General features: G+C 46.9%; 1 protein-coding gene across 2 annotated transcripts in view; it reads left to right on the top strand.

Moving 5' to 3' along the window:
- DNAH7 (dynein axonemal heavy chain 7) overlaps positions 1 to 24,507 on the top strand; it is a 1,967,826-nt gene that overhangs the window by 1,118,528 nt on the left and 824,791 nt on the right. The window lies entirely within an intron of this gene.

Here is a 24,507-nt window from a genome sequence, read left to right on the forward strand (position 1 = left end):
TCTTCATGGCCAAAGTAAAGAAGGAAAGAAGAGGTAGAAAGAAGCAGAAATCGAGGCCGAGTCGTCGACTTCGCACTCTTCGAAGTCGATGAAACATCACAAGAAGAGGAAGCTTAGCTCTCGGCGCCGGTCCTCGAGGAGTAAGACTTCGAGATCGCCGTCGCCTCGACGTCGAAGTAAGGATGTTGTATCTCCTTCTCCATCTCCTAGGAGGTCTCCAGAGAGGTCGCCTTCGCCGAAGCGGACTCCGGCGCGGTCTCCGGTGCGGTCCAGGGCGCAGTCTCCGGCGCAGTTACCGGCGCAGTCACCGGTGCCAGTGGAGTCTTCTGCTTCTGACGCTGAACAGGAACAAGAGAAAGAGCTTTCTCCAGGACCAGCTGATCCTGCGGCACCTGTTGAGGACACTTCGGCTCCGGTTCCGGGTACTCCTCGACCGGATTCAGAATCAATCCCTTATCCGCAGTTCCTGGCGCCGGGTGCAGATTCAACGCATTTCCTTAATGCGATGTATGGGATTTTTCAACGGGCTACCTTCCCATCCGGCGCACCATCTGGTCCCGTGGGTTCTATGGCATACACCTTGGGAGTGCCGCAGCATTATGCTCAGGCCCGATTTATGCCCTTTTTGCCGATGGCTCCTCCGTGGCAGTTTCCGGTGCCGTCTGGTGATCCATCTCTGCTTCGTCTGGAGCGGCCTTCTTCGGAGCCTTCCTCGACGCCGTTGCCGACTCTTTCGGCTCCGAGCCCGGCGCCGCCGACTCCGGCAGCCGCCGACTCCACGTTCGGTTCCACCGACTCCGCGTATGGCGCCGCCGACGCCGGTTCCTCGGATCCGTTCAAGGAGAGAGGCCCAGAGAGTCTTGGAAGAGGAGCGTTATAGGGAGGAAGTGGAAGAAGGTGAGGTGGATGCATCTTCTGATGACTTTGAAGGCATTCAGGATGCTAGTGGTCTTGATACCACTCCGGAGTGGGAGCATTCTTCGACTAGGTCTTCGCCACCACAAGAATTGGCCCCCTATCATTCGGTTATCAAGAAGGCCGCAGAGTTGCTGGACTTGCAGTTACCCTCTGCTGAATATAAGCCAAACCTCCTAACTGAAGTCCTGCGTTCACCAACTTCGAATGTTGAACCCTTGTTGCCTTTTAATGAGGCTATCTTAGAGCCTGTAATGGATGTTTGGCGTTAGCCACTCTCTTCGCCTGCAGTCTCCAGACAAGTGGCAAGGAGGTATAGGGTGGCTCCGGGAGATCAAAGCTTTCTTTCTTCCCACCCTTCTCCAGAAAGCCTTGTGGTGCAAGCTTCATGTTCGAAGCATTCTTTAGGTGCCTTCCCTCAGACTCCTGCGGATAGGGATTCTAAAAAGACTGATCAAGCAGCCAGAAAGGTCTTTTCTTCAGGGAGCCTGGCACTTAAATCTACTAATGCCACTTGTTTACTAGGGCGCTACGTTCATGCACTGATGGACTCTATGAAATTATTAGCCCCTAAGCTGCCAGAAGGAGAGAAAGCTTCTTTCATGGAGGTGGTCACTGACACTCGGGCTGCTGCAAGGCATAATTCAGTCGGGACTAGACACGGCTGATTCTGTGGCAAGGATAATGGGGTCTTCGATAGCCACTAGAAGGCAAGCGTGGCTTCGTTCTTCTGGCTTCTCTACTGATGTTCAAGCCACTTTGGTAGACTTGCCTGTTGATGGAGAAAAACTTTTGGGCGAGAAGGCTGATTCTGCCTTGCAAAGATTTAAAGATAGCAGGGTTGCGGCGAAATCTTTGGGACTTCAGACTCCTGCTAAGGGATTTGGTCTTAGGAAATTTAGAGGCTTTGGGAGATCCTCATTTCGTTCCTTCTGGCAACCACAGCAGCAGCAGCAGAATCCCCTCTATAGGTCGTATAGAGGAAGGCAAAGGGGATGGAGAGGTTCTGGCCAAAACCCATCTTCATCTTCTGCCTCTTCTGCACCCAATGAAGCTTCAGGGAAGCAGCCCTAGATCCCCCATCCTAGATCATGTGAGACCTGTGGGGGGTCGGGTGTCCCACTTTCTGCGAGGTTGGAAATCTGTTACGACCGACCTTTGGGTTTTAAACCTCGTGAAAACTGGCTACGCCCTTCCCTTTCGGGAGTTTCCTCCCCCTTACCCTCCTTGCCAGGGTTTTTGCTCAGAAGACCATCTGCAGAAGGAGGTTCTTACTTTGTTACAAAAAGGTGCGATAGAGGTGGTTCCGGAGCAGGAAAGGGGTCAGGGATGCTACTCCCGGTATTTCCTGATTCCCAAGAAGGACGGCAGATTACGTCCAATCCTGGACCTCAGAGTCTTGAATTTTTACCTGAAACAGGAGAAATTCAAGATGCTGACCCTTGCGCAGGTTCTTCAAGCGTTGCAGCAAGGAGACTGGATGGTGTCGATCGACTTGCAGGATGCGTATTTACACATCCCAATCCTGAAGTCGCACAGGAAGTATCTCCGTTTTACGGTTGGGTCGCAACACTACCAGTTTGCGGTCCTCCCGTTTGGTCTTACTACCGTACCTCGAGTCTTCACGAAGGTGATGGCAGTGGTGGCTGCTCATCTCAGGAGGTCGGGGATTCCAGTTTTTCCATACCTGGATGACTGGCTTCTGAAAGAGAAGTCCCCAGAGATGATGCAGAATCATCTGCAGGTAACATCTCAGCTGTTATTCGACTTGGGCTTTTCAATCAATGTGCCCAAATCTCACCTGGTGCCCTCTCAACGCAACCTGTTCATAGGGGCATTACTGGACACTACTGTGTGTCGAGCATTTCCTCCTCCTCAAAGAATTCTCGACATTTAGGAGATGATCCCTTTATTCCAAAATGGAGCGGTTGTTCCAGTTCTGAAGGTCCTTCGTCTGCTCGGTCTGTTCGCCTCTTGCATTCTGTTGGTCAACCATGCACGCTGGCACATGAGGGCGCTCCAGTGGTGCCTCCGCAGGCAGTGGTATCAGCACAAAGGAGATCTCAGGGAGTCGATCAGGATCTCCAGAGAAGCTGCAGCGGATCTATCTTGGTGGAGCGTGGGGGGCAATCTGTATCAAGGAAAGCCCTTCCATCTGCCTCCATCGGTGGCCACGGTGATAACGGATGCCTCCACCCTGGGGTGGGGTGCTCATCTGGGGGATCTAGAGATCAAGGGTCTTTGGTCTCCAGAGGAAAGGTTGCTTCACATCAACCTTCTGGAATTGCGGGTGATTTGTTTGGCGCTCAAGGCCTTCCTCCCTTCTCTTCGCGGCCAGTCGGTTCAAGACCTGACGGACAATACTACCGCGATGTGGTACGTCAACAAACAGGGAGAAGTAGGGTTGTTTCGTCTCTGCAGGGAGGCGTTACGGCTTTGGTCCTGGGTTCAGGATCATCGGATTTGCTTGATGGCAAATCATCTGGCTGGGGTGCTGAACGTTCGTGCTGACAGTCTCAGTCGGCAGTTCTCCGCCGACCACGAGTGGAGGCTTCATCCGGAAGTGGTTCGTCACGTCTTTCGGACGTGGGGAACTCCTTGGATGAACCTATTTGCCACCCGCGAGAACGCGCATTGCCCGTCATTCTGCAGTCTCCAGTTTCCGATGCAGGGGGCGTTGAGGGACGCGTTTCCTCCCATACCAATGCTCGGGTTCTGAGGAAGATTCGCCAAGACCGGGCCCAAGTTATTTTGGTCGCCCCGGATTGGCCAAGAAGGGTGTGGTACACAGATCTTCTCCACCTCTCCTCGTGCCCTCCGCTCTGTCTCCCTCTGAGGGCAGAGCTCCTCTCGCAGTCGGAGGGGCAGGTTCTACACCCCCACCTCCAGAGCTTACACCTTCATGCCTGGAGATTGAACGGGGCAACCTGAATTCCTTCTCTCTCCCGCCTGATGTGGTGGATGTTATTTTACCGGCCAGGCGACACTTCACCAAGTCCATTTACTCATATAGGTGGTCTAAGTTTGTTAAATGGCGTTGACCCTTTAAAAGCCCATCTTTCCAATGTGCTTCAGTTTGCTCTTACCTTGGCTCAATAGTGCTGTGCTGTGGCCACGGTTAAGGGCTATCTCTCGGCCTTATCGGCTTTTCTGTGTCTACCAGATCAGCCGTCTTTATTTAAATCTCCTATTGTATTAAGATTTATCAAAGACCTTACTAATAGGTTCCCACCTACTCCTTATGTAATACCACAGTGGGACCTTAATCTTGTCTTAACTTTCTTGATGGGGTCCCCTTTTGATCCCCTTCATAGTTGCTCTTTGAGGTTGTTGTCTTTTAAGACGTTTTTTCTTGTAGCCAGAACCTCGGCAAGGAGGGTGAGTGCTTAGTTCAAAACCCCCGTTTTTATCCTTGCATGCTGAAAGGATGGTACTCAGGACCAGGGCTGCTTTCCTACCTAAGGTAGTTACTCCCTTTCATCTGGGGCAGTCTATTACTCTCCCTGTTTTTTATCCACCTCCTCATCCCTCCAAGGAGGAGTAAAGACTTCATCGTCTGGACCCAAAAAGAGCTGTGAGCTTTTAATTGGACAGAACAAAAGACTTTCGTTTAGACGTTCAGCTCTTCGTGGGCTATGTTGGACATTCTAAAGGAAAAGCTGTGCACAAGCACACTCTGTCCAGATGGATCATCCTGGCCATCAAGATCTGCTATGCCCTTGCTTGTAAGGTTCCTCCCGAGGATATTAGAGCTCATTCAACTAGAGCTAAGTCTTCTACCTCTGCTTTGGCTAGGGGTGTTCCTGTGGCAGACATCTGTAAAGACGCGACTTGGGCCTCCCTCCATACGTTCGCAAAGCATTATTGCTTAGACTCTGAGATGAGGAGGGAGGGCCACTTTGCGCGCTCTGTCTTGCAAGATTTTTTGGTATAGGAAGGTGGACACCCTCCTCCAGGAGTGGGACTGCTGTGGGAATCTATTCACAAGGTGAGGAATCCACTGGCAGATGTATCCATCAGAAGAACAAGTTACTTACCTTCGGCAACGCTTTTTCTGGTGGATACAGTATCTGCCTGTGGATTCCTCACTGGCCCACCCGCCTCCCCGTTGTCCACCTTTGTATACCTTAAAAGATGTCTTGCTTGAGATGTTGGTATACTTTGTAGCTTCTTTCTTTCTGGTACATTGGTAGGAAATGCTTGTTTTCTTTAGCTTTCCTTTTGTATATGTACTATGTATATTTGATTGAATATTGTATACTGTGTATACTTTGAATCTGTCGTTGGTCCACCTGTTCGCCTCGGAGGCACGGAAAAAATGGGTGGAACTGACGTCATCACGCCGACGTGGCTCTCTTATGGCTCCGGTGACGTCATACGGAGCCGCGAGCGGAGCCGAAGTATTATAACGTCCATGGCGTAGAGAGCTGGGGAAAAAAGTTCAGTGGAATGCTGGCGCAGGGGATATTCACAAGGTGAGGAATCCACAGGCAGATACTGTATCCACCAGAAAAATCGTTACCGAAGGTAAGTAACTTGTTCTTCTCAAGTGCATTAGTAAATATGTGCCCTGATTGTATGTGGCTGTAAGAGCTTCCAGGTTTGGCGGCAGTGCCAAGAAGTGTTTTTTCCTTGCAGAAAATGTTTGTGGGGTCCATGTGACGCCATTCCCACTCCCAGAGGGCTGCCTCCAGAAGACGCACTGACAGTGTGCCATATTTTTGTCACCTGTTTGCATCTGCGCCCACATCTATATTTTGGTGCTGGCCCAAAGGCAAAGAGGACCCCCTCATTTGCATGGGGCACACACCCATGCAAATGAGGGAACGATAGCGCTGGCACTGTATGTGCACCAGCATGATCAGTATTATAGAGGTAGCCTCACAAGCGTCTGTGGCCATTCTGTAATACAATTGTGCCCCAGAGAAGCACAAAGCTGGCGCATATGCTTGTTGTACCCCCCAGAGTGCAATGTATAATACGATCCATGGACTTCATTGTGAATTCCCAGATAGTCAAAAATGTACTCCAAATATAGAACGAAACCGGAGTACATTTTGGATTTTGGATTTTTTTTGCTCTAAGAGCCTGTAAATGGGAAGTATGAATTTGCAAACCATAGTTTTGCATTGGTATAAAAGTAATTTTACCCAAAAATAAGTCTTTCCCAATACAACTTCTCACCATCTTCTGTTTGCCCAATATATTTGGAGAATTAGTTAAATTACTCAATGAGTGTTCCAACAGCATGCAGTCTGCCAATGTTACAAACTTGTGTTCACAACACTCCGAGGCGTTTTTCATTAAAAATGTTATTGACATCAAATTGAGATTCACCAGTTTTTTGTTTAAATCAACTTTTCAAATTTCCTTTTTTTTTAGTTCCAATATTTGTTTAGCTTCTGTCTCTCTTTTGCCAGTTTGTACCTTGGTTTTTAGGTGACATCACAGAAGGTACTGCTGTATCATGTTACTGCTGCTAGAAGGCAGACGAAAATGAATTACAAAAAAAGATTCATGGGTTTAATTTAATTTGCTTTAGAAATGCTTGAATCACACTAAGGATAATAATAAAAATAAAAAAGCGGTTAGTAGTCTGATCCTTTGTTATCAACGGCAGTAATGAACAGCAGTGGTGCATGTTTCGGTCATCCCGTTCTATAAATCTTGAAAATTGAAAGCACCACCAAATGCATGATCGGGTGTTCTCAGATTACCCTAAATCTCCAACATTGAAGCACTATGCTCCAATTTCCTAATATGTTTTTTTTGTTTTTATTTTTGTTATTAAAATCTAGTGTTTAGACAAAATATTGGGGGAAAATATTGAAGGTCAAACTATTGTGTAAAGAATATCAAGAACTGAAAAACTGTAAAGTTAAGTTTCTATAGGTAAGCAAAGTTTTACTATAGATATCTCCACGTATATGTACCTTGACAAAATATATATCTTCAAGGTACGTAGATGTGGAATTAAGATTAGTAAATCTATACTTAACTATTTCCACTTACCTTCTCAATATTTTGATGCTCGAAATTTTCGACACAATATTGTGTCCACACAATATTTTGTTACTGATATTCTGTTAGTGATCCTTAAAATCTAGAATATTAAGGGCCTGATTTAAAACTTGGCGGGACTCCCATCGTCACTCAGTGGTGCCAGTTGCAAGTACTCTGTCCAGCTGACCGAGTCCTGTCTACTGTATTTAGATGTGTGCTGGCTGAACCGCAGTCCGCATCGAGAGACTGTCACCCACCTCCGTTGATGCGGCAGACTCTAATCCTAGCTAACAGTACTGCATCCAGCCGGCGGATTTGCGCTGAGCCAATTTAGATTTCCCCGTTGTGCTGGTGTTGTCCTAGCAGCTGTTTCCTGATAGAGCTGGTCCCTGGTAGAGTGGAGACTGGTAGGTACCACTTTTATGATGTGTCACTACACATATAGGTTGTGTGTGGTTTAAAAATATATGTAGGTAATGTGCCATGCCCCTTTTTGTACATTTTGCATAGCACACATACAACATACACACACTATTGAATGTACACCCACATGCCCCACATACACTACACTACACCCACAACTATCACAACAACAAAAAACACAATGTTTCAACACAGGTGTGATCATTTTCCAATGATACATTGTAAAATTAACACTAATGCATTACACATTAGAACAAAATTGCATGGAAGGGCAATGTAAAAATACACGAGGTGAAATGAAATGATAACACATGATTCATAGTAAAACGAGTAAAAAAGCTACCTCTGATCGCGCCGACAAAGGAGCTGATTAGTGTTGTGGTCACGTTGTAGCATCAAAGGACAGATCTGGACAATGGGGTTCAAGACAAACACGGTAGTGGGAAACAGAAAAAGCTATGTTTTTACCTCATTTCCCTCCAATCCGCCAAGTCAAGTATGGAGGTATGCTCGCCACAGTTGTTCTGACAGAAAGGCACATTGTGATTAGGCCAGTGGTAATCCTGGCTGGACTCCCTCTGACAGCCGCTTTTGCCTATGGCGTCGTTGACGCGGGAGGGACATCCTGGCAGAGTCTGTGGCACTCGGACGGTCTTCGTCCATAGAGCCACCAACATCTAAACCGAACGGGCAGACCGTCAAGTAGGTGGGTAGTGAAACTGTTGAAAAAATTACGGCGGCACCAGATCCACCAAGATCTAAATCAGGCTCAGGTCTTCTGGTTATGGCACTGTTTTTCATTGTTTTGAGATGCTAATGCATGTTAATCATCAAAGGTTCAGTAGAATAAAATAAGTGACGAAAGAGCACAGGTATTGTTTGTATAATTTCCAAATTGTATTGCAGTACATATAGCTGGCTTACTGTCACACCATGCCCTTTTCACTTTAGTAGATAACTAAATGAAGTATGTTGGACAGCAGGACTGGAGGAACTGGCCAATTTTTACAGTTGAAGAAGATTTCATCCAGAAAATGTTGATGTATACATGTATTTATTTATGCATGTGTATAGTTAAGGTTTAGTACAGCCTACCATGCCACCTTGCTTTCAGATCAGCATTTAACAGCTTGCAGGTGTCTATGTTTCTTTGTGAAATTGTTCAATGGTCTGTAACAACTGTTGGCATCATATATTCAGGATCATTTGAATGAGCCCTCATTTCAAAGATGAAATGTTTAGATGTTTGTAATGCTAGATCACATAGAGGTTAAATACTGGTATTACTGAGACAATCAATATCACCACACCTATATCAAGGCATTCTCAATTTTAAGTTTTGGAATGGGGAATAAGAGGAGAAACAATGTTACTACAACTTTTCCTGCATGTTTTGCCGATGTAAAAAAGCCCAGAATTATCAGGAGCTTGTATTTTGGTTTTCAACCAAACACAAGATTGAACCCCATTTTGCATCGCCCCACTTAAAGTTCTTCCAGTTTAGTAAACCAGTGAGGTGTCGTGGACTCCAGCAGGGACATTGGTTAGCCATGTGTTGTGATCTGCTTTTTGGATGTTCAGTCTCTAGAATAGTGGTGTTACTTTGATGGACTAGTTATGGTGCAGCGCTATCCTTTCAATTGTTGTCTTGGATTTATGTGTCTTTTTTTTTTTTTAGAGTTTTGCACTTTGACAGCTCCACTATATTGCAGAGCTCGTAAGATGTATACACATTTTTTTTAAAAAGCAGAGCACTTGAAATACAATAGAAAATACTTTATGCAAGCATAGCCCAGTTGGAATCCCTCTAAACCTTATGGTGGGAGTCACACTCTTCCTACTTCACTTGAACTACTAATCCACACCCTACGAGCGAAATATGAGCATTGAGATGGTGACTGGAGCGACTTCATACTTCACGCAAATCATCCCACTCTTACTACTTCTCAAAGACTACTAATCCACACCCAACCAACCATACATCATCTTTGACATGGTAACTGGAGTGCCTTCATACTTCACGCAAGGCATCCTACTCTTATTACTTCCCAAAGACTACTAATCCACACCCTACCAATGCCATCAGCAATTAACAGTGACTGGAGAGATTTCATAATTCACCGAAGACATCCCACCATTTCTGCTTCGTCATAACTACTTATCCACATCCTGCCAACCTAGCACTAGAATTAAGACAGTGACTAGGGCTACTTCACACTTCACTGAAGACATCCTACTCATTCCACTTTGTCCAGACCACAAAACGATGTCACACCAAATGAGCGTTATTATCACGACTTGCTCACTCACTGTAAGATAGTAAGTGCAACTGTAGTTCACATTCATCTCTGCTAGGGTGACCACCTGTCCGTCATTTTCACGGACTGTCCGTAATTTAGCCCTAATATCCCTGATGGATGGTTTAATAGGCGGCATTAACCATACTTATAGCCTTTCAGCTAAAGGACAAAAGTTAATTTGACAATTCAGATTCCTCAGCTGGAATGGAAGTGAGGGAGTCTTCTGTGCTGTGATCCCAGGGAACAGATAACAAACAAGCCTTCTTGCCAGGGTGCTTGTTTCCCTTAAGAAATACAAATGTACACAACTGGTCAGTCTGCAAATGCAATGGCTGCTTGGGAGCCGATATATGTATTAATTGATGGAGTAACTTAAATCTTCCTGATGGGAAAGATATTTTCTATTTGAGAGGTATAAGGGTGTTCCAAGCCTAACTGTGGAGTGTGTGCTCTTAATGGAGAGTTATAAAAAATGTTTGCACTTAGAATAATCTGCATACTATTGAAATGTATACTTTAGATACAATTTTTTTATCTTTAACTTAAATTTAGATGCACATTTTGTGGCAGCTGATATTATACTGTCTGGAATGCACATTTAAAATAACAACTTACACATTCACAGTGCTTTCAATAAAAAAAATACACAAGTCACTTTCCCTGCTGCACTAAAAAGGATTCAATTCTATGGGCATCTGATTGCACACATAGACATCTGTAATGATTGTTTTAACTAATAGAGGTTTCCAAAAATAAACAAGTTAATTTCCCACTGATTAGTTTAATTTTCACTTAAGGTGTACATTATTTTATATTCAGGTACTTGATGGTGCAAGATCAACAACATGGTTTGTTCTTTTTAGCCACGCCTTTGATTCCGCCTATGCGCTCACTGACCCAGTGCCCACTGCAGTCTCCATACGTTGAACAATGCACTTCGACCGCTGCATTTAATAGCTAGGTAACATCTGAAAAAGCCAGTGATATTAGCATCCTACAAAATTATACAAAAAAAACCACTTTCTTCTGGTTTTAAAAGGGATTGAGAAAATGACATTAACCTAGTCAGTGGCTCTATGTGTGACTGGAAAGCCTGAGTTCAAATCCTGGATTTCCTGCATGACTAAATTTTGGGATATAAGTCAAATTAATTTACTTCATGTGTCTAATTTACTTAAGTGACATTTGAGAACACTTACAAGTAATTCAGTTTAAGATGGACTATGTACAAAAAAACTAACTTCTATGTTTGATTAGCCTGTAATGTTCTACAATCCATAGAAATAATATTGGCCATGATGTAAAGGACACCACACAATTGGTTCACTTTCTTCACTCATGGTGTTGTCAAGAGGGAAAGTTAAGGAATGTTTTAAAGTTCATGTTTAGAAACTTTCACTTCATACAAGTGCAGTAGCAGCTGGCATCAATTTAAAGTGGCGGGGTGAGCAAACTGGCACTGAGGGGTACCAGCAATGCCTTTAGGCTCAGTGCCAATGCTCTTAATTGTGGCTTGTTATAAGCAGTGTTTATAACAACCCACAACCTCTCGAGAGCTCTGGAGTTCATACTGAAGGAAGTATGAGTTAATCACAGTGCCTATTAGTGGGTCAAACAGCTGTCCACCCAAACATAATTTAAAAAATGCATGCAATAAATAGTAACAAAATCACTAACATGCTTTACATCAACATTTTAAAGTTACATTTTTTACTTTACAACTTTAATGTAATGCATGTCAGCGATTTAGTTACTGTTTATATTGTATAAATATGTTAAAACAAAATGCTATATTTATCTTCTGGTCCTGGTGTTCTTCTCCAGTCGTCTGGGACAATCGAGCCAACTCTCCTTACCAATCCAGATGCTGCTTTCTTGATAAGAAGACCCTGGAAGTTCGAATGGCTAGGAAGAATTTCAGACTAGGGTCCCATGGTGGCAGAACTAGCAAACCTAGGGTCACAGAATACTCCTTTGACACTAGGAATCTGAGCAGGATATTCCCTCCTTACCAGGAGGTGGATCACTGCCTTAGAGAGGGCCTGTAAAGTTCAGAAGTACCCTCAAGGGCAGTGGGCAGCTATCCCGTGGCTCTCCTTTGCTAACAAAGGTAGAGACAAACTTCTCACTGTTAGGGAGGAAGATGCAGACAATTGCTCAGTCTTAATGAGTGCCTTCATAGATGGGTTTTGTTTAACCACTAAACAGTACAGGGTTAACTTCAGGGACACACAGAAGGCATACACCCAAGACTGGAAAGATTTTATAGACAGTGCTATTAAGCTCTGGAAGGCTGGCTTCATGGAATTAATGTACATGACTATGAGGGACTGTACATTTTATTGATGAGGGAGCACATCCTTAATATTTGTCAAAATCAACAACCGCACCAGTACCTGGTGGACTCAGATCTGACCTCTCCCTAAGAAATGGAAAAGAAGGCAGACAAGTGGGTGGCATGGTAGTGGAAGAAGCAAGATTCTGCCTAGGCCCAAGAGAAAGGTGGAGAGAAAGGTATAGACAAGAACGAGTCTTCAGAAGATCCCCAAAAGTCTTCCTCTGGGTGTCGATCCCTAACCCCAAAAGTCTCCCTCTGGGGGAGGGTCCCAAACCCCTTTCTCCTCCAACACAAAACCTTAGGTAAGCAAACTACTACTACTACTGTTCCTAAAGCAACTAGTGCTCCTAGCACCAGTACAAGTAGTATTAGTGCCCCAAACAGATTAGTAGGGTTAACCTTAGGTTCTGAAGTGGGTTCTGGCCTAATCAGGACAACCATTCAGGCTGTTTTGGTTTGTGACAGTGGCATGGAACTTGCCACCTTACTTGTAAGTTACACTAACTTGGACAAGTACAGACAGTAGCCCTCCATCAATGGTCAGGAACCTGTAGCTTACAGGGACACGGGGGCCAGTGTCACTATGGTGACAGAAAAACTTGTGTGCCCTGAACAGATCCTACTTGGACAAGTGTACCAAGTGACCAATGCTAGCAATGTCAGGACAGATCATTCCTTGGCAGTTGTGCATCTCAGCTAGGAAGGGGGTAACTGGTCCAAAAAGAGTTGTGGTTTCCCCAGACCCTACCTGTGGACTGTCTGTTGGGCAATGATTTTGAAACTTCAGCCTGGTCTGCAGTGGAGTTCAGGACACGTGTAGAGATGATGGGAATCTCACCCAGTGCCCGTGCAGTTACTAGGGCTCAGGCCAAACATTAAAGCACCGAGGGAGCTCTGGATCTTGGAAGATTGGACCAGCCAGCTGCCAAAAGAAGGAGCAGGAAGGGTAAATATGTATCCTCCTCTCAGGCTCCCAGTGAGGATCAGTCTCTTGAGGGAGATGACATCCCCAACTGGGAAGGAACTGTCCCAGAGGAACTTGGGCCTTACACTGCAGAGTTCTCTAGGGCAAGTGGACCTTGCAGGGCAGACTTGAGTCTGGAGCAGGAAACATGCCCCTCTCTTGAACAGCTCAGACAGTAAAATGCTGCTGAGGAGGCAGGGAATATCAGTGGATCCCATAGGATCTATTGGGAAGATGAGCTTCTATTTTCTGAAAGTAGAGACCCAAAGCCTGGTGTCACCAGGAGGTTGGTCGTTCCTCAGAAATTCAGGGGTTTTCTATTGACCGTAGCACACGAAATTCCCCTTGCAGGACATCTTGGACAAATCAAGACTTGGGATAGGCTTGTCCCTCACTTTCACTGGCCCCACATGTCTAAAGATATCGAGGAGTTTTGTCGCTGCAGTGTCACCTGCCAAGCCAGTGGTAAGTGAGATGGCACTACAAAGGCCCCCTTAATTCTACTTCCTGTGGTTGGGGTCCCCTTTCAGAGATTAGAGATAGACTTTGTAGGTCCCTTAAACCCTTCAACAGCATCTGGACATAGTTATATACTAGTGGTGGTGGACCATGCCACTAGCTATCCAAAGGCTATTCCGCTTAGGACCTCTACCGCTCCTGTGGTGGCTAGGGCTCTCCTGGAAGTCTTTTCCAGAGTTGGGTTTCCTAAGGATGTCTTGTCAGACAGAGGTACTAACTTCATGTCTAGCTACATCACTGCTTTGTGGAAGGAGTGTGGTGTAAACTACAAGTTAGCCACACCCTATCATCCCCAGGGCAATGGGCTTGTTGAAAGTTTCAATAAGACCCTAAAGGGTATGATCATGGGACTCCCAGAAAAGCTGAGTTGCGAATGACATGTCTTACTACCCTGCCTGCTCTTTGCCTACAGAGAGGTTCCTCAGAAGGGGGTGGGCCACAACCCATTTGAACTTCTGTTTGGACATCAAGTTAGGGGTCCATTTTGTCTGGATAGGAGAGATAGAGCAGCCTCTCAGACCTCCTAAATAGCACATAGTTGACTGTGCGCTTGGCCCGCATTCTCGTACTGCTGAGTATGTGAAGAAGGCCAGCAAAAACAGTGAGGCCAGCCAGGAGCTTCAGAAAGCTTGGCTTGAGCAAAAGGCTGTACTGACTGTTTACCAGCCAGGACAGAAAGTGTGGGTATTGGAGCCTGTTGCCCCAACAGCTTTTCTGGACAAGTACAGTGGCATACACACCATCCTAGAGAAAAAAGGGGAGGTCACCTACTTGGTTGACATAGGTACTCCAAGGAGTCCCCAGATGGTACTCTATGTGAACCGCCAAATGCCTTTTATTGACAGGGCTGACATGAGCTTCCTCGTGGCCACTGATGAGGGACAGGAGGAAGAGAGCGGCCCTCTTCCCGATCTCCACTCACAAGACCCTGTTGATGGATAAGCAGAAGGAGTAGGCTTGGCAGGCAACCTCACTAATCAACACGCTGATTGTAGGCAGGTTACCAATCAGTTTTCCAAATTCTTTTCTCTGACTCCCAGTAAAACCACCTGGTGTACCAATGTAGTGGACACAGGTGACAGTCTGCCTGTGAAGAGTAAAATCTATAGAAAGCCTTACCATGTTAGGGACTGCATCAGTACAGAGGTCCAAAAGATTCTGCAGTTGGGGGTCATTGAACCGTGGGGCTAGTCCTGTAGTCCTTGAGCCAAAACCTCACACCCAGGATGGTAAGAGAGAGATGAGGTGTTGTGTATCTAAGAGAGGTCTTGATGAAGTCACTAGGACTGATGCCCATTCAATTCCCAAGGCAGAAGGGCTGACTGATACTCTGGCCTCTGACAAGTATCTCAGTACATTTGACCTGACTGCTGGTTACTGGCAATTCAGACCCTCCGAGGATGCCAAACCAAAGACAGTATTTTCAGTGGGCATTATCAATGTATTGTAATGCCTTTTGGTTTGAAGAATGCACCTGCCAAATTTCAGAGGCTGGTGAACAAAGTCTTAACAGGTCTGGAAGCTTATAGTGCAGCATATCTAGATGATATTGCTGTCTTTAGTTCAACATGGGAAGATCTCCTTGTCCACCTCAGGAATGTACTGGAGGCCCTGTAAAAGGAAGACCTCACTATCAAGGCCACAAAGTGTCAGATAGGGCAGAGTAAGGTTGTGTACTTGGGCTAGCCTCCTTGTGGGTGGAGTCCAAGTTCAACCACTGGAGAGCAAAATTCAGACCATAATAGACTGGATTGCTCAGAGCTTTCTTGGGCCTCACTGGGTAATCCAGGAGGTTTATTAATGGCTATGGATCCATAGTGACACCCCTTAATGATCTCACCTCCAAAAGAATGCCTAAGAAAGTTCAGTGGCCAGTTAGCTGTCAGAAGGTATTTGATGACCTGAAGCAAGCCATGTGCTCTGCTCCAATTCTGCAAAGTCCTGATTTCTCCAAAGCCTTCATTGTCCAGACAGATGCTTCTGAGATAGGAGTAGGTGCAGTATTGTTATAACTTAATGCAGATGGCCAGGATTAGCCAGTAGCTTTTATAAGCAGAAGGTTGACCCCCAGGGAGAAACAGTGGTCAGCTATTGAGAGAAAGGCCTTTGCTGTGGTCTGAGCCTTGAAGAAGTTGAGGCCACACCTGCCTGGCACTCATTGTTGAGACAGACCATAAGCCCCTCTTATGGCTTAAACAAATGAAGGGTGAAAATCCCAAACTTTTGAGGTTGTCCATTTCCCTACAGGGGATGGACGTTTCTGTGAAACATTGACCTGGGAGTAAACATGCCAACGCAGATGGACTCTCAAAATATTTCCACATAGAAAATAAATACTCAACAGGGGAAGGTTAGTCTCATATGCTTACGTTTGGGGGGATTGTGTAGGAAAGAAGGATCTGCTTTCATGGTTACCCCCACTTTTTGCAATCTGTCAGTATGTTTTTGACCTAGTCTGACTGGGATCCTGCTAATCAGGACCCCAGTCACAATGCTTTCTCCCTAATTTGACCATGGTAAGTACTTTTCTACATCCAAAATTGGCTACTGGTGCACCCTTTTAAGTCCCTAGTATATGGTACTAAGGTTCCCAGGGCATAGGTAAACCACAGGTCTACCATGAGCTGCGGCATATATTGTGCCACCCATGGGAGTCCACTTAAACTGTGAGATCTGATAGAGACTTCTAGCTGCAGATTCCTTACCTTTGAAATTCCCTTTGCGCGAGCGCCGTCTGGTGGCTCCATTCAGCTCCGCATAACAGCATCAGTAATGTCGGTTATGACGTCACGGTCACCTGTATAGGTGCCACCCAGCCTTGCAGGTGTCTGTTATTTGTGTTCTGCACCAGTTAAGCACTGACCCCGAAAGAGATAACCCCTGTCGCTTTTTGACAGGCCTTTTTTGACTTTTTGTTCCAAGGAGGTCTTCGAGGAAGACAGGGTTCAAGCAATGCAGTGCCTGTCACCGCAAGATGTCGGTTACTGACTCCCACCTCGTCTGTCTCTGGTGTCTCGAGCATGACCACGATTTGAAGTTCAACTCAGACTGTCGGGCTATGGCTCTGAAGGCCTTGCTGGAGTGGGCTATGAAGCTCCTTGCGGTGGCAGTCCACACCATCCAGCGAGACTCCGCAGAGAACCTGGTCCCGATCGAAGAAGAGGAGGTCGCGGGATCGCTCCCGAAGCCAAAAGTCTTTTTCGTCCCACTTGAGTTCTTCGGGACACTCAGGGAAGAGGCACCAGAAGAAGAAGTCCAAGCGGACTTCATCTTTGCCTTGATGTCGTCCATTGACGAACGAGGTAAGGAGCATTGATGCTCTAGGCATGGTTCTGTGGAGCCAGAGCCAGGGTCGATTTCGCACCTCCCTCCTTTTCCTGGAGCTGGAGTGACCCCCTCTCAAATTAAATTATCTTAGGAGGCCATGTGGTGCTTTTTTGAGCGGGTTGACCCCTCTAGTGTGTCCTTGGGCCCCGCAGTGTTGGAAGAGGCCCCATTGGATTCAACACCACCAGTTCCGGCCACAACACCGGTGGGACCTCAGGGATCTGATCCTGGATCCGTGTCGACACCGGTCATGCCTTCGCGAACTCCCCCAAAGTCGGTGCCTGCAGTGCCGCTGGCGGTTCCAGACCCATCTTTATCCCTGATGACATGGAGTTGGAACAGCGTCACTCGATGCAGATTCCGATGCCAATTGAACCCAGAGGTTCTATGTTGTCACCTTAACACTTTGAAGATGTTTTAGGGTTGGGAGAGGAATGGGAGGAGTCTACGGACCCTTTGGAACATCAGGATGACTCTGCAGAGCAGATGGACTGGTATGGGTAACTTGGGGAAGCTAGTGGACAGGACACTTCTGCAGATACTGGCATGCTCTCTCCGCCAACTGTGGCTATGGAGGAAGGGGCATCTCATGCCATGGTGGGTAAGAGGGCGGCCAAGGTCCTTGGACTAGAGCTGCCCTCCATGCAGGTCAGGACTAATCTCCTCACCAAAGTGCTTCAACCTGGGTCTTCCACCTCTGAATCCCTTTTGCCCTTCAATGAGGCACTAACTTATGTCCTTCTAGGCACGTGGGCCAAGCATAGCACAGGGGCTCCTTTGAACAGGACTATTGCATGCTGCCATCGCCCAGCTCCTGGCAACCCACAGTTTCTCAATCAACACCCCACTCCCGAAAGCTTGGTGGTGCAGGCTTCTACATCTTAATGCACGTTCTCTTCTGCCCCTCCGGATAGGGAATCCAAGAGGCTGGATTCACTTGGTAAGAAGATGCTTTCTTTCTCCACCTTGGCGTTGTGGTCAATGAATACTGCATGCTTATTGGCCCGTTTCTCCCGTTCCATTTGGGAGATGGTTGCGCAAGTTCTGCCACAAGTTCCGGAGGAGGCCTGTGCTCTCTCAGGCAGTAAAGGACAGGGAGAGATGCAGTAAAATTGGCCATAAGGTGTGGCCTTGGCATGACTGATTCACTTGGCAGGTCGATTTCTATGGCAGTAGCCTTGAGGCGTCACGCCTGGCTTATGACAACTGGATTCTTGGGCGATGTCCAGGCAAATTTGATGGACATGCCATTTGATGGAGCCCGCCTTTTTGGGGAGAAGGCAGACTTGACCCTAGTGAGGTTCAAGGACTCTCGAGCTACCACCAGATCCTTGGGCCTCTCTTCTACACCTTGTGGCCAGCCTGTCATGGCAACGGAAGACATTACCAGCCACGTCAGCCCTAATAAACCACCGCCCTGCGCAGACTTCCCAAGTCGTGCAGGGACATGGACGCGGTTAATTACAACCTAGAAATGGAATCCAGAAGTTGTCGGCCACCCTGCCCTCGGCAGCCGCAGCCTCCAAGCACTCCTAGTCTGACTCTGCAAGACCACACCACTCCAGCCAGTGGGCAAATCCATCATCATCTCCCCGAGGTCGATAACATCGGACAAGTGGGTCTTGAAGATCATTCAGGAAGGCTATTCTCACCTTTCCTTTCTTTTCCTCCTCCCATCCTGCCAAATCAAGAATGGTTGGCAGACGATCATTTAAAATTGCTCCAGGAGAAAGATACATCTCTCTTGGCCAAGGGAGCTATAGAGAGGGTCCTGGATTCAGAAGTAGGCAGTGGCTGTTATTCCCGATACTTTGATTCCGAAGAAGATCAAAGGGTTGTTCCTCACTCTAGCTTAGATCTTCACTGCCCCGGACCAAGAAGACTGAATGGTAGCCGTGGACCTGCGGGATGTGTATTTTCACAACCCCATCTTGTCAGGCCTCAGGCGTTACCTGCAGTTTAAGGTAGGCCGCCAGCACTTTCATTTTACTGTGCTTCCATTTGGCCTTACCAGGGACCCTCGTGTGTTCACCAAGGTGATGGTGGTGATCGCAGCTCATCCACGTAGGTTAGAGGTGTCAGTCTTCCCCTACCTCGAGGACTGGCTGTTGAAGGCATCCTCGCCCCAGGATGTCGTCTCCCACCTTCAGACAATGCGGACCTCCTGCATTCACTGGGGTTCTCTATAAACGTGCCGAAGTCACACCTGACTCCATCTCAGGCGCCCCTCTAATCTGGGATGTTCTGGAAACAGTGCAGTTTTGGGCCTATCCTCCTCAGCAGTGAGTCCAGGATATTCAGGTTATGATTCCAATGTTTCAGGCTCTATCCTGGATTTCAACGAGACTGCCTCTGAGGCTGTTGGGCATCATGGCCTCCTGCATCCTGTTGCTAAATCATGCCAGGTGGCGTATGCAGGCTCTGCAGTGGTTCCTGAAGTTCCAGTGGGCTCAACTGAGAAATCTCACCGACGTGGTCCAGATCTCGGAAGGAACTACAAGATATTTGCAGTAGTGGTTGACGAACCGCGATTGGGTCAACGGCAGACCGCTCCCCTTCCCCAACCAGATCTCACAGTTGTGGCAAATGCGTTACTTCTGGGATGGGGCGGCCATTTGGAAGAGGTAGAGATCAGGGGACACTGGTCTCTGGCAGAGTCGGGGCTCCACATCAGTTTGTTAGAGCTTCGAGTGATTCGATTGGCATTAAAGGCATTTCTTCCTTCTGTCAAGGGGGATTTAGTGCAGGTGTGCACGGACAACACCAATGCCATGCGGTCCTCCAACAAGCAGGGCAGGATGGGGTCGTGGACCCTTTGTCGAGAGGCCCTGCATCTCTGGACATGGCTGGAACAGCAGGGCATTACCCTGGTGGTTCAACACCTGGCAGGTTCTTTAGACTCCAGGGTGGGCAAACTCAGCCATCGATGCCTAGTGGATCACTAATGGCATCTCCAGTCAGAGGTGGCGCAAGATCTCTTTCAGTGCTGGGGAGATCCTTGGTTAAATCTGTTCACCTCCGAAGAGAACACGTAGTGTCAACAATACTTCACCCTGGAGTTTCCAAGGCGGCTATCACTCTGCGACACCTTTTGTTGCGAGTGGAGCTTAGGTCTGCTGTATGCCTTCCCGCCCATACCACTCCTGCCCAGGGTTCTGAAGAAGATCAGGAGCGACCGGGTTCAAGTCATTCTTGTGGCTCCGGACTGGGCAAGGACAGTCTGATATCCAGAGCTTCTGAAAATGAGCATAGATCCTCCGATCAGGCTGCCCCTTCGGGAGGATCTTCTGTCGCAGCAGCATGGGAGGGTCCTCCACCCGAACCTGTCAACTCTGCGCCTCAAGATTGAGCAGCAACAGTTGGTGGCTTTTGACCTTCCTCCTGAAGGATGTAACGTTATTTTGGCCACCAGGCGGCCCTCCACTAAGATGGTATACGCCTAACTTTGGCAGAAATTTGTATTATACTGTATAGAGAAGTCTATTGTCCCTCTTTCTGCTTCTCTTTCCACTGTTCTTCCATTCTTTTTGTCCCCTGCCCTGCAGGGGTTTGCGTTGGGTACTCTCAAGGGTTATCTTTTTGCTCTATCCGCTTTTTTGAGGCTGCCAGACCAACCTGCTGTCTTTAGGTCTGCATTTGTACATAGGTTTCTGAAAGGGCTTACTCACCTGTTCCCACCAACGCCCTTTGTTATGCCGCAGTGGGACCTTAATTTTTTCCTCACTTTTCGTATGTGTTCTCCCTTAGTGCCTTTGCACAACTGTCCCCTCCATCTGCTTACCCTCAAGATAGCCTTTCTGGTGGTGATAACATCTGTCCAGAGGGTGTGTGAGTTGCAGGCGCTATCTTGCATGCCTCCCTACATGATGTCTTTCGCAGACAAAGTGGTGCTTCGCACCCATACTTCATTCTTGCCAAAGGTTGTGACCCCATACCATCAGGGTCAATCCATCATGCTGCCCTCCTTCTTTGCTCCCCGTATCCCTGTAAGGAAGAGAAGCGTCTCCACCGACTGGACCCAAAAAGAGCGTTGTTGTTCTACCTTGACCGCACATTAGATTCCTGGGTGGGCGACCAACTCTTAGTGGGGTATGTAGCTGCTAAGACAGGGTGGGCAGTGCAAAAAAGGACTATCTCACGCTGGGTCATTCTCTGCATTAAGATCCACTATACCCTGGCTAAGAAGCAGCCCCTTGAGGGATTAAGGGTCTATTCCACCAAGAAAAATGCTGCGACTACGGCTTTGGATCGGGGTGTCCCAGTCCTGGACATCTGTCAGGCAGCAATGTGGGCATCTTTGCACACATTTGCCAAGCACTATTTCGTGGATTGTCAGGTCTGCAGGGACGGGCATTTTGCCCATAGTAGAAGGTATTGGTCTGCATCCCACTGCCGGGATGGTATGGCTTGGGTATCTAAGTCAAAGGTAATGAATCTGCAGCTACAAGTCTCTATCAGATGAACAAGTTACTTACCTTCAGTAATGCATTGTCTGGTGGAGACTCTATCTAGCTACAGATTTCTTATAGCCCCACCTAGGCCTCTCCGTTTTGCGGACTGATTTTGTTGGGGCTAGGGTTATTCCACTTTTCAGGGCCCTAGTTTTGCACACAACTACGTCAGTTACTTCGGGACTCTGTGCTTCTGGCGTTGAAAAAATGAAAAGTACTGAATCTGTGCACCTGGGTGGCACCTATATAGGTGATCACGAAATTATAACCGATGCTGCCAATGACATCAAGTGGAGCCGAATTGAGCCACCTGACTGAGCGCGCAAGGGGTATTGCCCGAGCAAAAGTTTACGGATCCAGCCTGACACCTGGGAAATTAAAAGGTAAGGAATTTGCAGCTAGATAGAGTCTCTACCATATAATGCGTTACCGAAGGTAAGTATAACTTGTTCTACAGGCCTGCCATTACAGCCTGTGGGAGTTTGTGCGTGCACCTCTCACGACCGATATAAGTTTCCTTATATCTGAGGTCACTACACTTAAAACCTATCAGTCACCCATATGGCAGGCTATTCAGTGTGAGGGCAGGTTGCTTGGCTATTTGTATGATGGTGCCACTGCATAAGTTGGACACCCCTACAGACCCCGGAGTCGATTCTCCAGGCTTTGTAAGTGCTATCAGCCATTTTAATACATATTGTGGACATCAGTCATTACGAGATGTCTAACTATATAGTGGCTGCACCGAAACCGGTCATGTTGGTATCAAATATGTTAGAATCATACCCCAACAACCAATGCAGTGTTGGAAGTCTGATCCCATGTGCTGGGAGGCTCCCTTGGGGTAACCCTCTGTACTCCCAGTAACAGCCTTTCAGGGTATGCAAGCGAGCTAGTGCTGCTGCTGACCACAGATACGATTCCGCCAGTGCTTAATTTGTAAAATATGAAGTGCAGGTGCTCAAATGTTTGTTGGAAGCCACACCCAGGTTTACTGGCTCCACCCACTTCCTCCACTGGCTCCACCCACTTACTCTATTGACTCCACCCACATCCTCAACTGGTAAAAGTTAGATGTAATACCAGATCTGAATTTCAGCAAGGGAGCCTGCCTCTTAGTAAGGTTTTGATAGGCGGTTCCAAACTTACACATTTGAAAAAGAAACTTCAATGTAATGAATTTAGGGATTAAGAATAGGAGGCCTAAAGTATTATAGATATTTTGGACTCTGGTTTTGTTGCAGGCCACACTAGAGAAATATTTTAGCTATGGAGCAAAATAGAGTACATTTTCAGCATAACCTTGTCCTAAAAATTACAAACATCGCTCAAAGGTGTTGAAAAATCATGGACGCGCAACGCCCTGTTTGGGAGCATAATGTAGCGGATGCTTTAATAAAGGGTGATGATTTAGCTCAAAACGTAAGAGTCAGACAATCTCAATGCACAAATGGGTGCAATGTCTGATATTTACATGTTTCTCTCATCTTCATTGCTAGATTTTGCTCCCCAGAAAGTGTCATTCATAGTCGTTGAAATGTCACTCATAATTACACTGAAATGACAGAAATTATGAAAATGGCACTCGTAGGAATCTGAAACCTTGGCAGCTATGCAGCGGGTGTCATTGTCACTGGGCGAATGGTGCACTGCGACGAGAGCAGAAGGACTTCATGACCTGGCAAATGAAAGTCTCCACTGAGAGACCAGGCCTCCGACTCGGTTCACTTCACATTTTATACCAAGTAAGTGACTACCCTCCATCACCTACTGACTCTTCTCCACATTACAATGGTGCCTTTCCCCTGCCCTATAGTTTCCTAATACTAAAGACACTCATCCCCTCCTTGATCTGATAAGCCATGCCTACCTACCCCACATCACATTGAGATCATCACGGTGGCAAGATCATCCTGCACCGTGGCGACGCCTGTTCCCGTCACTGTCTTGCTAGAGGAGAGATCTGCTCCTTTCCATGTATGGCAAAATGGTAGCTTTGCTCTTTGCTAAGAAGGCCACATTGGTGCTCTGGGAGGCTACTGTGATGAGCACCAGAGGTCATGTAAATGGAAAGCAGGCAACACCTATGATACACCCCGCTCCAGGTGCACTCTATGGAAGTTCCTGAGGGTTTCGATGCCCTATGGCTAGCACTTTGACTGATGTGCTGGAACTCTTCCTAAGATCAGGGGTCACACACTGTTCTTGCGACCTTCTCCCCTGTCAGTCTATGCTCATTTTCCTCTAGATTCAGCTATATCTACTCTTCCTTGACGTTGGCTAACAAAAATTTAAATTATTTACATATCTAAAGGTAATGCAATGATGGAAAGGTGAGCAGTAAGGGGTAAGTAGCACAAACATTAGCAAAGGCAGTAGATCTGGGTTTAATTTAAGAGGCATTACCACAAAGAGAGATATTTGGGAAGATTCCAGTGGGAGCTGCCAGAGAGGGTAACAGTTGTAATGTAGTCCTTTATGCAACTCAATGCAAGAACTAGAGCAGAGGCGGGGAGGATACAATGAGGCAGCCAATAACATTAGGTGAGAGATGTTTACTCAGCAGGATTGAGGCAAGATGTGGTTTATAAAGTCTCATGCCATTGGCTCAAAGAGGCTAGTCGAAGAAAGACAGTGGTTGAAGGGGGTGGACTCAAAATTCACTCTATAGTGTTAGACATGTGTTAGTTTTACAGCTGCGATATAAGAGCACCTGAACAAAAAGGACAATGTAGGTTAGCTTGACAAGTCAGCATTGGTCAGAAATCAGGTGCCCCGAATCGCCAATGTTGAAGTGCTCACAGGTTTACCATACTTTACACCGACTCTTAGAAGCAAGCACAGGGGCAGTCACAAAGAATCAGGCCCAGGGTAACCTTCAATCATTTTCGAACTGCAGTGATTTTCTGCCTGCTAGCCCGCAAGTGGAACAAGCAGGTGACTCATTTTTGTTCCGCACTTTGAGGCCGAGGCCGATATTTGAGCACAGCTCGCGTTATTAGGGGAGGGTGAGGGGAGGGCAGGGGAGAGCCGGGGCACTGCCTCTGCACTGTGGAGTTTGGTTTAACCAGTGGTCGAAGTGGGGGAAAAAAAAGTAGGGGAACTCTGGGAGAAGAATCAGAGGGCGGGAATAACCCAAGGATTGGATCAGTGGACAGTGGCAGAGGTGTGTCCAGAATGCGCAAACATCCCAATTTTTTGTATTTGTTTGGCATTTCACTGCCCAGTTTAATCAACCAATGGATACACATGATTATTTAAGGTTAT

This window comes from Triturus cristatus, chromosome 3_2, assembly GCF_964204655.1.
Source record: "Triturus cristatus chromosome 3_2, aTriCri1.1, whole genome shotgun sequence".
Taxonomy (NCBI): Eukaryota; Metazoa; Chordata; class Amphibia; order Caudata; family Salamandridae; genus Triturus; species Triturus cristatus.